Below are 13,465 nucleotides of genomic sequence, written 5' to 3'. Positions count from 1 at the left end.
TTGCAATATTCTTGTTTACATATTATGTCTAGACAAATTATTGTTGATGAATTACACAGACAGGCCAGACATAATTTTAAGAGACTCCCAGTAGTCACAAAGGGCATAGATGATTTATGGCAGAGCGACTTGATTGAGTTGTCAAGTGGACAGTTGAAAAACTTAGACAAAATCAACAAGGGCTACAAGTATCTACTCACTGTGATAGATACATTTTCGAAATTTGCCTGGGCTGTGCCACTCAAATCCAAGACTGGGGCATGTGTTACAGAAGCCTTCAGGACAATCATCAATCATTCAGGAAGATCCCCGCGCTATTTGCAAACAGATAATGGCAAAGAATTTTATAATTCAGTGTTCCAACAATTTATTAAAAGCCGGGCAATAAAACATTACTCGAGTTACAGTGATCTCAAAGCATCAATTGTAGAGAGATTCAACAGAACCTTAAAAAATCTTATGTATAAACAATTTACACTCCAAGGTAATTATAAATGGCTTACAATCCTACCAGAACTTCTACATAAATATAACAACTCGGTCCATTCCACAATCAACATGAAACCCTCTGAAGTAACTTCATCTGATGAGCAAAAATTGATCAGGACTGTTTATTATCCTAGATACCAGCCAACAACAAGAAAGGCCAAATACAGGGTGGGTGATCAAGTAAGAATCAGCAAATATAAGCACTTATTCAAAAGAGGCTTTACCAGAAACTGGAGCACCGAATTATTTACAGTAGTTCAAGTTAAACCCGGGACCCTTAACACATATATAATAAAAGATCACCGAGGAGAAATTCTCAAAGGCAGGTTCTATGAACAAGAGCTCAGCAAAACTAAACAGCCTGACACATATCTCATAGAGAAAATCATCCGCAGAAAAGGCAACAAGTTACTTGTCAAATGGCTGGGTCATCCGGAAAACAGCTGGATCGATGCAGACAAAGTGATAATATGAGCACCTGGGATGTTATAAAAAGGCTGCCAGAACCTGAACAACAGAATAAGAGAAATGGCAACTTGCTGCCTGATAATATTAGGTGTCTTATTGTTGGGCCATCAGCTTGTGGTAAAACTACACTAATAGTTGATAATTTTTTATTGGCACCCAACTGGTTAGACTGGAAAAACAGGCACTTGTATATCTTCTCTAAGAGCTTGGAACAATTAAAATATCAGCAGCTAATGAAGCTATATGATGGATTGGATATTGCCACTTTTGAACCAGATGTTAAGCCACTCCATGAATGTCTCGATAATTCTGTTGTTGTGTTTGATGACATTATACTGGATAATCAAAACAAGGTTAGAAATTTCTTTACACAGGGCCGGCACAAAAACATTGACTGCTTCTACCTGGCACAGACTTTTTCTAAAATACCGAAGCAGCTGATTCGAGACAACAGCAATTTTATATGTGTGTTTCATCAAGATCATACCAACCTCAAACACATACATGATGAATATGTAGGTGGGGACTTGAGCTACAATGATTTTTCCAAATTTTGCAGCAGGTGCTGGAACCAGGACAGTTATGGGTTTGTCACAATTGATATGACAAGAACACCTAATACTGGCAAATACAGAAATAAAATCAACGATTTTCTAGACGTTGAGACATAAATAAACAACCATGAAACGACCAGTCATTGATGATCTTAAGTTAAGAGATTATCTTGTAAAAAGATTTAAGGGATGGAAATCGGAGAACCGTGGAATTTATGAAAAACACAAGCAAACAGAACAGCCTGTCATTGATGCTATTAATAATTTAGGTAAGAATATCAAAACTGTTACAGAGCAAAATCAAGATTTGATCACAGAGCTTGTACCTGTAGCTGCAAGGAACATATTAGATTATCCATTCACCCCACTTTCCAGTATTCATACACCTAGTCCTGTTGCTCCTCGAAGAATTGAAGCTACTCTGGATCCTATTGAATTGGGTCTTCTTGCTCAAAAATATTTAACCACACCTAAAGACAACAAAGATGAGGTGTTTGGCTTATATGCCGACACAGAGCTTGATGGCAGCATTATTCATAGAATTGGTAATTTCAGAGTAACTTTTATGGGAGATGATATAATTGTATATTCAGAATCTCATCTTGGACAAAGAGGTGGTTTTGTTAAATATCCCGGCACACCTGGGTTGTGGGAACTGATGACTAGGAAAAGGCCTGGCAGCTATACAGATCAAGATTATGAGCATTACAAAGAAATATTAATAAAATCAGATGCTCTATACCAGAACAATGATCCCACACAAAAAAGAGTCAAGTCTAGCAGTGGGGCAAAATACAATAATTTAATCAAGCCCATATGGTCACAGATCAAGACTGGCAGTGGAATCAAACAATACAACACCCTGCCCAAAGAATTTGTGTGGGTTGATGATGTCAGGAAACTTGTAGATAGGTTGCTGGTGATAGCTGGGGAGGAAAATGCTGGCAACAACAATTTTTACAATGAAAAGGTTGGAATTATGGACATGATAAGCACAAAATTATCTAATTTTATAGTGAATGACCCTAAGGGCATTGGATATCTCATAAAAATTATTAATACTCTACCACCTAAATTTTGGAATATTTCTGAGGGTCGGGGGCTGGTTAATGATATTATAAACAAGCTGCCATTTGAACTACACATTCCAGGCTATCAGTATTGTGGTCCCGGTACAAAATTGGATCATAGATTAAACAGAGGTGATCCTGGTGTTAATCCTTTAGACGCTGCTTGTAGAGACCATGACATAGCATACAACACACATTCTGATCTTGACAAGAGACATGTTGCAGACAAGAAATTAGAAGAGGCTGCATTTGGTAGATTTGTAAGCAAAGATGCTTCTTTAAGTGAGAGAATATCAGCATTGGGAACCACCATAGCTATGAGCACCAAACAAAAACTGGGGTGGGGGTTGTGAACATGTATATAATAAACCTACAATGAAGGCCAAGGGTGTTATGTATCAAATACCTTATGCAGGTCTTAAATCTCTTAAAACTATTGACAGTCTTTTAACCAAAAAGCAGCGGAAGAAAAAAAATTCTTGTCTTGCAAAGGGGCATGGTATGAAATTGTTGCTTAGTACCCCCCAATTAAAAAAATTACAGCAATCTAGAAAAAAATCACATGTAGGGGGATTCATATTTACCATCCCTGCCATCTTAGCTGCTCTCGGGGCTGTTGGGAGCTTGGCTGGGGGTTCAGCCGCCATAGCAAAAACAGTAATAGATGCCAAGAAGAATAGGGCAGAATTAGATGAGCAGAGGCGCCATAACCTGGCCATGGAGAAAAAAGGCAAAGGTTTTAAGAGAGCCATGAATAAGTTTAAAAAAAACAAGAGCCGCTTACAAACCAAGATATTGAAGCTTTAATCAAGCCATTGGGCATCAAACATTTTAGAGGTGTGTACATGTCTGATTCTTTACCGGAACAACCACTCAACAAAGAGTGTGGCATTGTTAATTTGGATGAGTACAAAAATCAGGGCACTCACTGGATCTGTTATCTTAAATATTTAAACAATGAGGCATTTGTGTTTGATTCATTTGGAGGTGTTCCTCCTGAAAATTTAATAAAATATCTAAAATCACCTAATCTTTATTACAATAATGCCCGTCTTCAAAACTTCAAAGATGTTAATTGCGGACATTTGTGTTTATCTGTTCTCAGATATATGTCTCAAATAAATAAACCATCAATTGAAAATTTTCAAAAAGCCTTGTGGTATCTGAAACATCATGGGGGTATTCCATCTCACCAGCCAAAATTCAATATTGAAACTCAAATTGCATGATGACATAGTGTATCCCAAAACAATAGCTCTCAGAGCATTTTACGGCATGTACTTGATCCCTAATATTACGCACCACAACAACACAATTGCAATAGGGGATCAAAAAATTGTCATCACTCCAGGGCAATATAATCTGTCCACTCTAAATGCTCACTTACCCAGAGGTGTAGTTTTAAGTCAAAATTCTGTCACTCACAGAGTAGAAATTGTATCTGCTACAGAAACAGTGCATCTGGGTACTATAGGAGAGCTGTTAGGATTTGAGAACAACACAAAACTTGAACCGGCCATCAAACACACTGCTATGAATATACCCAAATTCTTAGCCATAGAGACTCTGAATATTCACTGTAATGTGGCTGAGGGTATGATCACCAAATCAAATGGCATAGGCACTCACAAACAAACCGGCATCATTGCAACATTCAAACCTAATTCCGAATTCATGGAGCCAATCATCTACAATCCATCCCCAACATTATATTTTCCCGTGTGCCATAATAGAATAGATTACATTGAATTGATGGTCACTAATGAAAAAGAAGAATTAGTTGATTTTGCTGGAGCCACAACAACTGCTATCATAGAGATTAACATTTAAATAAAAATACATACAATGGAAAATATTGAGAGTTATGAGCTACAATCATTCCCCCCAAACAGGAGGACATTTGCAAATTTAAATCAACCCAACACAGAGATAGAGGTGGATCTTGATGTAGGGGATGGCTTTATACACCCTCACAGAGCAGATCTATACATCAAATTTGATGTCGTAAAGCTCGATGGTACAGATTATCCGGCAAATTCAAATATAAGATTGGTAGATAATTTTGTGCCGCATCTGTTCTCTGAAATTGAGATCAGAAAGCATGGGGTTGTTATAAACAGAATAGATTATCCCGGCATTACCTCTACAGCTTTGGCCACTCTAAAATTATCCAAAACCGAAGCATCATACTACAAAATAGGGGGATTTGAAGCTGGTGATAAGATATTATCTAAAAATCACACAGTGCTATTTCCCATGCGCCTGTTGCCAGGATTCTTCTCGGATTACAAAGATATTATGTGGAAGGGCGGGTTAAGAATTACATTTAGAAGAGCTGCAAATGATAACAATGCATTGATGAGGTACAGTACATTAAATTCTACAGGGGAAGCTATGCCTAATACCTTACCAGATGCAGGCAAATGCATTATTCAGACTATGGAGCTAAGAATTCCAGTTGTTGAATATGAAGCCAGTTACGCTCTTAAATACAAAGCAGATATCCTAAAAAATCCCCAGATTCCTCTGCAATTTTACACATATCAAGCTGTACAGAAGCCTGCCACTGGTACTTATTATGAATTTGATGCGACAAATTCATTCTCCAGTATTCAATTTGACATGCCCGATTTTGTAGTGGTACTGTTTCAGACCGGAAGACACAATAATCAGGAAAAAAATTCAAGTAGATTTGATAACTGCAACATCAAAAATATATATCTTAAAAATGGCAGAAATGAAGTCTTTCCTAGAGAAAATTATAATTTAGACATGTCCAAGGATGATTTTCTTAAATTATATGAGGCTTTTTCTTCCTTCAAGCGCGTCACTACCGGGAATACAGACATGTATTACGCACCAGATGAATTCAAGACACAGAGACCCATGTTTGTAATTAACACTTCAAAAAGGAAACAAGTTGTGGTGAATGACAGGACAAACATTAAAATTATCTGTGAATTCCACGAGGCTTTACCCGATGACACCATATGTAGTGTCATTCTCATAGGTGAAAAATCATATGTTTATGATGTAAGAAATGAGAGAGTCACGGAGCAATTCTAGAAGCCCGATTCAAACACAGAGGCCCTTGATTACAAAGCAATAATACCAACACTTTGCTGTCAGAGAGGCCCCAGACACTCTACCAGCTTTGAAACCTCAACTGTATTATCAGCTAGCAGTGAATATCTTATGTGTGGGCAGTTGTATATATTTCAATCTTTTATCAGGACTCAAACCCAAAGCCCCTGATTACAATGCAACACTATTAACACTTCTCAATATGGAATATGCCCACATTTTACTGGGTTCTGAGACCTTAATGCAGACAAAATTGGATTTTGAACTGCCATAATATTTTCTAAGTCTTTTGTTTACAAGACAACAATATTATCATTTTGCCATCAGGGGAGGCTTCATATTTTATGAGGACTTAAACCCAAACCTCCACACCTGAAAAATTAGGGTATAAGCCCCTCTTGCCATTGTCTTAAGTATAAGTAAATCTATCTGTTGAGCCCTCGCCTTTTCTACACTAGAAACTCAGAATTTCTTAAAAATCAGAGCATATCACACCTGAAGAATTGGGGTACAGGCCCCATCTTGGCATTGTTTTAAGTGTAAGCAAATCTGATTGTTCAATCAAATAGCCTCGCCTTTTCTACACTTGTAAGTGGCGCTGTCCGTAGTATCAATTATACTACTCTTTTCCATGTTTACCTGGCACTTAACGCGTTAGGCGGAGCCCCGACCGCCACTTACGTTACACGGGACTTTAAGTGCTAGGTAACGTTAGGCGGACATTGAACAACCGCAAAACGGTGTTAAGTGGGGGATAAGACGTTAAGTGGAGATGGTGCAACCGGCCCTTATTAGATTAATGAAGAGGGTGTAATACAAATGTAGGGGTAACACCGAACGAAAGCTAGAAGTAAAGATGATGGGACAAATAAGATAAATATGATAGAAAACAACTTGCCTACACATTCAGAGTTTTCTTCTTTAAGATGGAAACACTTCAGGTGGAAGGAGCCGAAAAGTCAAAAATAGCGCGAGGGCGAGTGGTCGCTTATCGGACAAGACTTATATAAACAACCTTTTGGTCTTCTTACGTCAGACCATGGGCGTCCGGAAGGGGGGGCAAGGGGGGCCGTGCCCCCCCCCCCCTGGAAAATGAAAGTCAACCAAAAATTATGTATTTCACACATATAATTTCATTTTTGCCACAATAATATGTGTTAATTATTGCATGAACACCATAAATTCATATTTAAGCAATGTTTTTTTAGGGAACAACACTATTTTTGGGGAAAATGTGCCTTGTTTGCCCCCCCTGGAGAAAAATACCTTCCTTGCCCCTCCCTGGAAAAAATCCTGCGGACGTCCATGCGTCAGACTAAATGCTTTCGTTGACATGTTGGGCTTTTTAGGTTTAGTTGTCTTAGAATATATACACACAATTTTCGGTGCTTACCGTGCTTGACCAAAAATGTAATATTTGCTATTTATTCAAGCCTAACCTAACAATGAAGGCATTTCGCACTTACGTCAGAAGACGACCAAAAAGTTGTTTGGGTTTCGTGCGATCAGTTATACTCTAGCGCGAGAGGGTGTTCGAAGGGCCGCGCGCATACCTCTTAACTGGGAAATTTCCTCGTCGAAAGCCCAATCTGCCCTGGGAATTTTTGTTGATAAATTGATGAATTTCGTAAACCAATATTTTAGTTAATATTTCTGTGCTCCATGGCATACCATTTAGGTATTGTTTATTATTTTATTGGTCCTTGTTGTACTTTTTACAATATGCGAGATTTACAACTACAATATATCTCGGATTTCCTCGGCAGGAAAAACACGCCGTCGCTTCCGATTTGCCTGAGCCATTATTGCATACGCGATAGAACTGAACGTCGGGCTGTGTTCGTTGCTTCCCGCTAACTCTAACGGTTACAACAGTCTGGAAGTCAGAGACATCTGGTGAAACAAAGAAGAAAGTAATTTGACGAAGTATCTCGTCATACACAACAGATATCAGCAGTAAGAACATGAGAACGTAGTATCCCGTCATGCCCATTATAAATCAGTAGAGCCAGAACGGAGTATTACGTCATACCCAGTTAAGAGGTTAACTTTGTTACGTGTCATTGTCTCCATACTTGTTAGTTTGTTTTGAAGTGCATGGCTGGTGATTGAAATATATATGGCATAGTGATACGTTGAGTGAAGTGAGGTGGATTGTGTATTGGAAGGAGTGTAGTTGTTGCTGTGTGAGAAGTTAACATATTGCATGGAATAGAATCGAATCGCTTTGATTTAGCGATATACTTTCGAATATTTATATAAGAATTATCTTGTAATCAAGGGGTCTTGGGTTCGATTATTGTTACATACTAATTTTAGCAGGCAGAGATTTGTATTTTTAACTGTAAGTTGAGGATCCGGTTTCAATAATATAGTCTATTTGACAGTCGTTGGACCAGAAAAGAGTTGGCAAGAGTGGAAAAGGCAAAATTGAGGCGAGAATATTTTCTGAATTCTGAGATACCCCTAAATACAATACCATACGAAAATCTTAAATTAAAATGATCGCCCCCTACACACACAGTCCTTGGTGCTGTCAATGTTATCTGAACATAAAGCAAATCAACTTTGTCAGTAATCTACCGGCCAAAATTTGATAATTTTCCCAGAACTATCTCTACGAACCAAAGCGTGTAGTGTCTCAAAAGGTTTAGGTAAGTCCACTTTTCATAATTTTGGTGAACCCCCAGGAAAATTATGCACGAGCCGCGCCTGCTGTATAGGTCGCTTATATTATGTACTTTGGGTCTCGAGACGAGAATGAGACTGATGGTTATAAATCGAGACACGGGGATAACGGGTTACGCATTTTTACACATTGAGACGAGACCGCCACTGTCAAGTCTCGTCTCGTTTCGATAGTATTCGTTTGGTTCGGATCTCACTTTCAACTGTTGGTCCAGCCCCGACTAGCCCAACTGAAATAATTACTAAACTTTTAGACTTTTCGGGGGGGGGAGATCACGCTTTCTATAGAGCGACCACAAACAAAAGAACCTTCGACAAAATTTCTGCGCGCACCTTTCCCTTCCTCCGTTCAACTCGGCCATAAGAAAGCATGCTCTACTCTGCCCCTCCCCTGCACGCGGGAGTACGGTGCACAGGAGTCGCGGGTCTGCGCAGGTTTTTTTGCTTGTGGTCCCACTATACCCATGCCCTTGAACCCTCAATTGTTTGCCCCAAAGTGAAAAGGTATTATTTAACTGTAAAGAAAATCAATACGGAAGTGCAACTGGCAACGCTGCTTTTTGGCTCCCCGTCCCCATGTTTAACTTCTCGTTTCGATGTCACGCGTGCAGCGCCGAACTACAGGCACATATTATTAATAAAACATACTACATGAAGGGGAAAGGTCCATAATACTGCTTTGAGATGGCGTGAAGGGTAAGTTCTTATTTATTTCCCTTTTTATTGTAGTTTCTACATCGAGACGTGGAAGTTTCTGGAATTCGATATTCCAGTCGGTTTTCCTTAGCAGGGGGCTTTCGATATACGATTACATATTATATTATATTGTAGCCTACGGTGTCACGATAAAACAACTGAAGGAAAGTTCACTCTATCCAAAAGCAACAAATGTCTGTTGGATTTGCCTTTCCGTAAGAAAACATTAGTAGTGTTCTCTGTGCCATGAAGGCACATTTTAGAGGATGCCGGAATAAGGCCGCACACATTCTCGATCTCGGCCATTTTGGAGGTGATGTGATCAGCACCAGGCTCCGGCCGCCTTTACCCCCAAGAGAGAACTCTTTCACTCCAAGAGGGTGACTCGGCGCACTCCCAAGTCCAAGATTGTGTGTCACTCCTACCCTGACCTAACCCAACCTGCCCTAACTCAAGGCCCGTCAACCGCTAATTTACCCCGCTCTTGAAGGTCCCCTCATAACGGGGCTTTTTCCAACGCAACCACGGCAGGGTTTTTCTGACATCAATGTGAAACCTCTTCCGAGTGTCACTAATTCCAGCATTATGAAGCATAGTGTCACAACACACCTTACAAAGTATACATGCATGTGATATTACACAAAACAGTAATATGTATAAGAAACCCAAAATTTTTCCACAGTTTGTGGTGGGGTAAACGAAATATACAGGACAAGTGAAAAGAGGGGAAGTAAGTCAGGACGTAACTGAGAAGACACCCCCGATCCGTCCATGGTTGCATTACAGAGAATAGGAATGTCACAGAAACTGAAAAGTCAAAATGTTTGCCAAGGATTATTAATACGTAGATAAGCTAATCAAGACGGGGCCTACAGTTTAAAGTTGGGGCTGGCGGAGAACAACCATTCGCTTCACAGCTGGTTATAAAGTAAATAACATAGTTTATCCTCTGCACAGGCTCCGTTTCTTCGTTTAAGAATCATTCATTTACTGAAGAAAACGAGTTTCCATGCATTGGCGCGAGACGATACACAATGATAATAGCTTAGACGACAGACGTAATTACTCAGTACTGGGTGAGAGTACGCTACGCGAAAACAACGAGAATACATATATATAATACGTGGTACAATCCAAAAGTTCGAGAACTCGGCTCATAGTTCCTTACCATGATGACCTCAGAACACCGATGCACAACCCACCTTCAAAGTAATCAATCACCTTGAGCAATTGTACACTTTTGCCAGCGCTGGTAAAGCTGCAGGAAGCCGTGTTTTGTAACCTTCCGTAACGACTCCTGCGATGATGTTTTCACCTCATTTTCTGACGCGAAGCAACACCTGTTTAGATGGAGTTTTATGTGCGGGGAAAAGATAGAAGTCGCGGGGACTAAGTCAGGCAGTGGCGTGCCCAAGGGGAGTTGTTGGGGGGTCATAACCGTCCCCACTTTGGCCCAGTATTCCTATATATATATAAAAAAAAGAACGTCAAAGGTAGGAAAATATGGCAAAATGAGGGCTGACTACCAGAAAAAGTGTACAACACCCATCCCTTTCGAAAATCCTGGACACGCCATTGAAGTCTTAAACAAAACGCAAATGTGAAAACAGTGGTCTACAGCAGGGTTTATGCTTAATTACGGACAGGTTATGATATCTCATAAAGTTGTTGATAAGACCTCATTATGGACTAAAAATATTACAATGTCCAAGGTGTAGAAAATTGTCGTCCAGTACCGACCAGCCGCTCCTTTATCAGATTGCACGGGCTAAATAATTAACAACTTAGTGATAAGACGTTTATTCAAGCAAAGGAGAGATGCGAAACGTTTATACTTTGATAATTTGTTATCAAAACTTTAAACAGGGTTTATTGCTTTCTGGTGTTTCTGGTGTTATTTGCTCTGTGTAGAAGAAATATCGTCAACAATGCCTTAAAAGAGATAAAATGGGCCTAAACTTAGCTACCATTTCATATTTTGTACGTCATTCATTGTGGTCGGTACTAAGACGACAAATCCGTGGTCGGCAGTGGAGCGAATGGGTTTCAAAACTGCGGGGCCCACTACGCTGGGTATCGAGACGAGGCAAGATGAGATCTGTCAGAGAGAGAGAGAGAGGGGGGAAAGGAGGATATAAACAACGATAGAATGTGGAACTGCACCAACTTCTACACCGTATAGAATTCCTTAACAAACAATTTTCTGTACGTTTTTCGTTTGATTCATCGTTTTGACGCTACGAACCTCTGAACAAAGGATTTTTTCCTGAATATATGCAACCACGTAGCACAGGCTTGCAGTTGCCCCTAATAGATTGAATATATATGCACACATTTTGTTTGTAGTAATTACAATAGTGCGTATCAGATTACCAATGCGTAGTTAGAGGTCGGTTAGTTCATCGAACTCTCCAGCCTAACTATTGCCTATTTTTGGGGGAAAAGGAACAGGCCAACGTCCTTGCATAGAGCGACTCTGAGGCTCACTCAGCCTGTCATCAGTTAATGTTCGGGACAACCCTGGCGGGTATAGAACGTGGTACTGATCACATCACCTCCGCACATACCATGTGCCTTCATGACACGATGCAATGCGCCTGGGCCGGCCTCCGTGTCGGAGTGGTTAGCACACCGCGCCACGACGCCAGGAGTCGCGGGTTCGAATCCCGGCCTGGGCATGGGTTTGTCAGTGTCTATTCATTAATTTCATCATATCATCACTCGTCCCAATCTTCGCAATTAGCCAAAAGTGGCACAAAAGCGAAGTAAAATAAACCAAATCAAGTCAAGCAATCAGGCCCGTAGCCAGGCAGGGGCCGGGGGGGGGAGTTGAGCCCCCCCCTGGAACTACCGTCAGCCCCCCTGGCACTGAGGTCAGCCCCTTGACATTAGGTAAAACTATTTTGTGTAATTTGTTTGCAGTGAAAAGTGAAAATGTAGACAGCAGAAATTATTTTGCTCACAACTTTGGTGAAGGATAAATTCAGGGAGCATGAACAGCAGCTATTACATCCGTTCATCTCATTTATAAGAAGTCTAGTAGCGGCAAGTATTTAGGAGATTCTCTTCTCTAGGCTTCAGAAAGTTCCTTCACAGGGGAGCTTCTTTATCTGTACCTTCGTTGCCCCTGTTGCAACCTCCCACTTATACAGAAATCTGTGACTTTGATGTCATTATGCAAATTCGCAAATTCCCTCCGCATCTTCGTCAAAGGCTAACAGCTCCCAAGTTTTGGGAACGAAGGGGAGTTTTATTGTTTCTGCTGGGGAGTGGAACGTACGCTAGGCACTATGATTGAATATTGCCCCTTTTTTGTTGTGTGATATCTGTATCATCAAACGTAGTATGGAGTGTGTAGCAAGGGATGATTTCAGTAGTTGCCAATTAACACTTCAAGTGATATTTTAAAAGATATAGAAAAAATGTAGTACTTGTGTGATATTTCTAAACTTTATGTAACTTAATGACCCCCCTCCCCCCACACACATAATTTACCTTCATTTAACACTGTTAAACTTTTGAAAAATGGAGTTGATTTACAAAGCCCCCTGATAATCCGTGAGCCCCCCCCCCCCTGGAGATCAATTCTGGCTACGGGCCTGCAAGCAATGCGTTGGGTGTACATTTTTTTGTCATAGATAAAATGCGCAATAGGGCCAAAATTTCATCTAATTAGTTGGTTCCATTTGGAGGGCAGCTAACCGAAAGAGAGCTAACCACAGCCCCTCTTATTTGGCTCGACCTCTCTGTTCAGTTCAGCGATCGATTTCCTTGTGACCTTCACATATTTTCACGCACATGACATGACGTCCATTCAACATGGCTGCCTAGCAGAAGACGTGGCAAAGCACCTACGTGAGAACTTGATCACGAGTAAATGGGTGCAAGGAAACCGATTTTGACTCATAAATTAAATATCATTATTTTTATTTCCTGAACCTCCTTCACGTACAACATATTACTGTTAAGTTATGAACTGACATGACTGAAAGGAAAACTATATATCTCGGGAAACCAAACCAATATTTCAATTTGTAAAACATCTGTTCGAAAAAGGCTAAACTCTCTAAAAGTAAAACAAATTGCTTGCAATTTGAAGATCACGTAATTCTGGGGACTAAAACGTGTTACAGAAATTAATGTAGACTTCAAAATCATAAATCAACACATGCACTGATAAAAAGAAAGTACAATAAGAATCTGGGACCATAATAAAAAACAAAGTTATTTTACATTGCAAATGACTTCTAAAATTATGAAATCATAAGATGTGACATGTTTTTTTTATACTGGAGCTTCTCCCAGTCTCTAGTACAAATAAAGCATGCGCAAATTCGCATTTCTTACAATGGAATGAGCCTTGTTAACATGCCAAATTTTAAGACATGTCTGCATTGAGAAACTGTAAAATTGTCT

The 13,465-nt window shown here is 40.0% G+C and overlaps 1 protein-coding gene across 2 annotated transcripts in view; it reads right to left on the bottom strand.

Moving 5' to 3' along the window:
- Positions 1 to 13,465, bottom strand: part of LOC145988168 (uncharacterized) — a 49,164-nt gene that overhangs the window by 20,085 nt on the left and 15,614 nt on the right. The gene's annotated exons all lie outside the window — the stretch shown is intronic.

Source organism: Lepisma saccharinum, chromosome 5 (assembly GCF_977018435.1).
Source record: "Lepisma saccharinum chromosome 5, izLepSacc3.1, whole genome shotgun sequence".
Lineage (NCBI taxonomy): Eukaryota > Metazoa > Arthropoda > Insecta > Zygentoma > Lepismatidae > Lepisma > Lepisma saccharinum.
The sequence above is the reverse complement of the archived record's forward strand: the minus strand, read 5'-3'. Positions and strand labels throughout refer to the sequence as shown.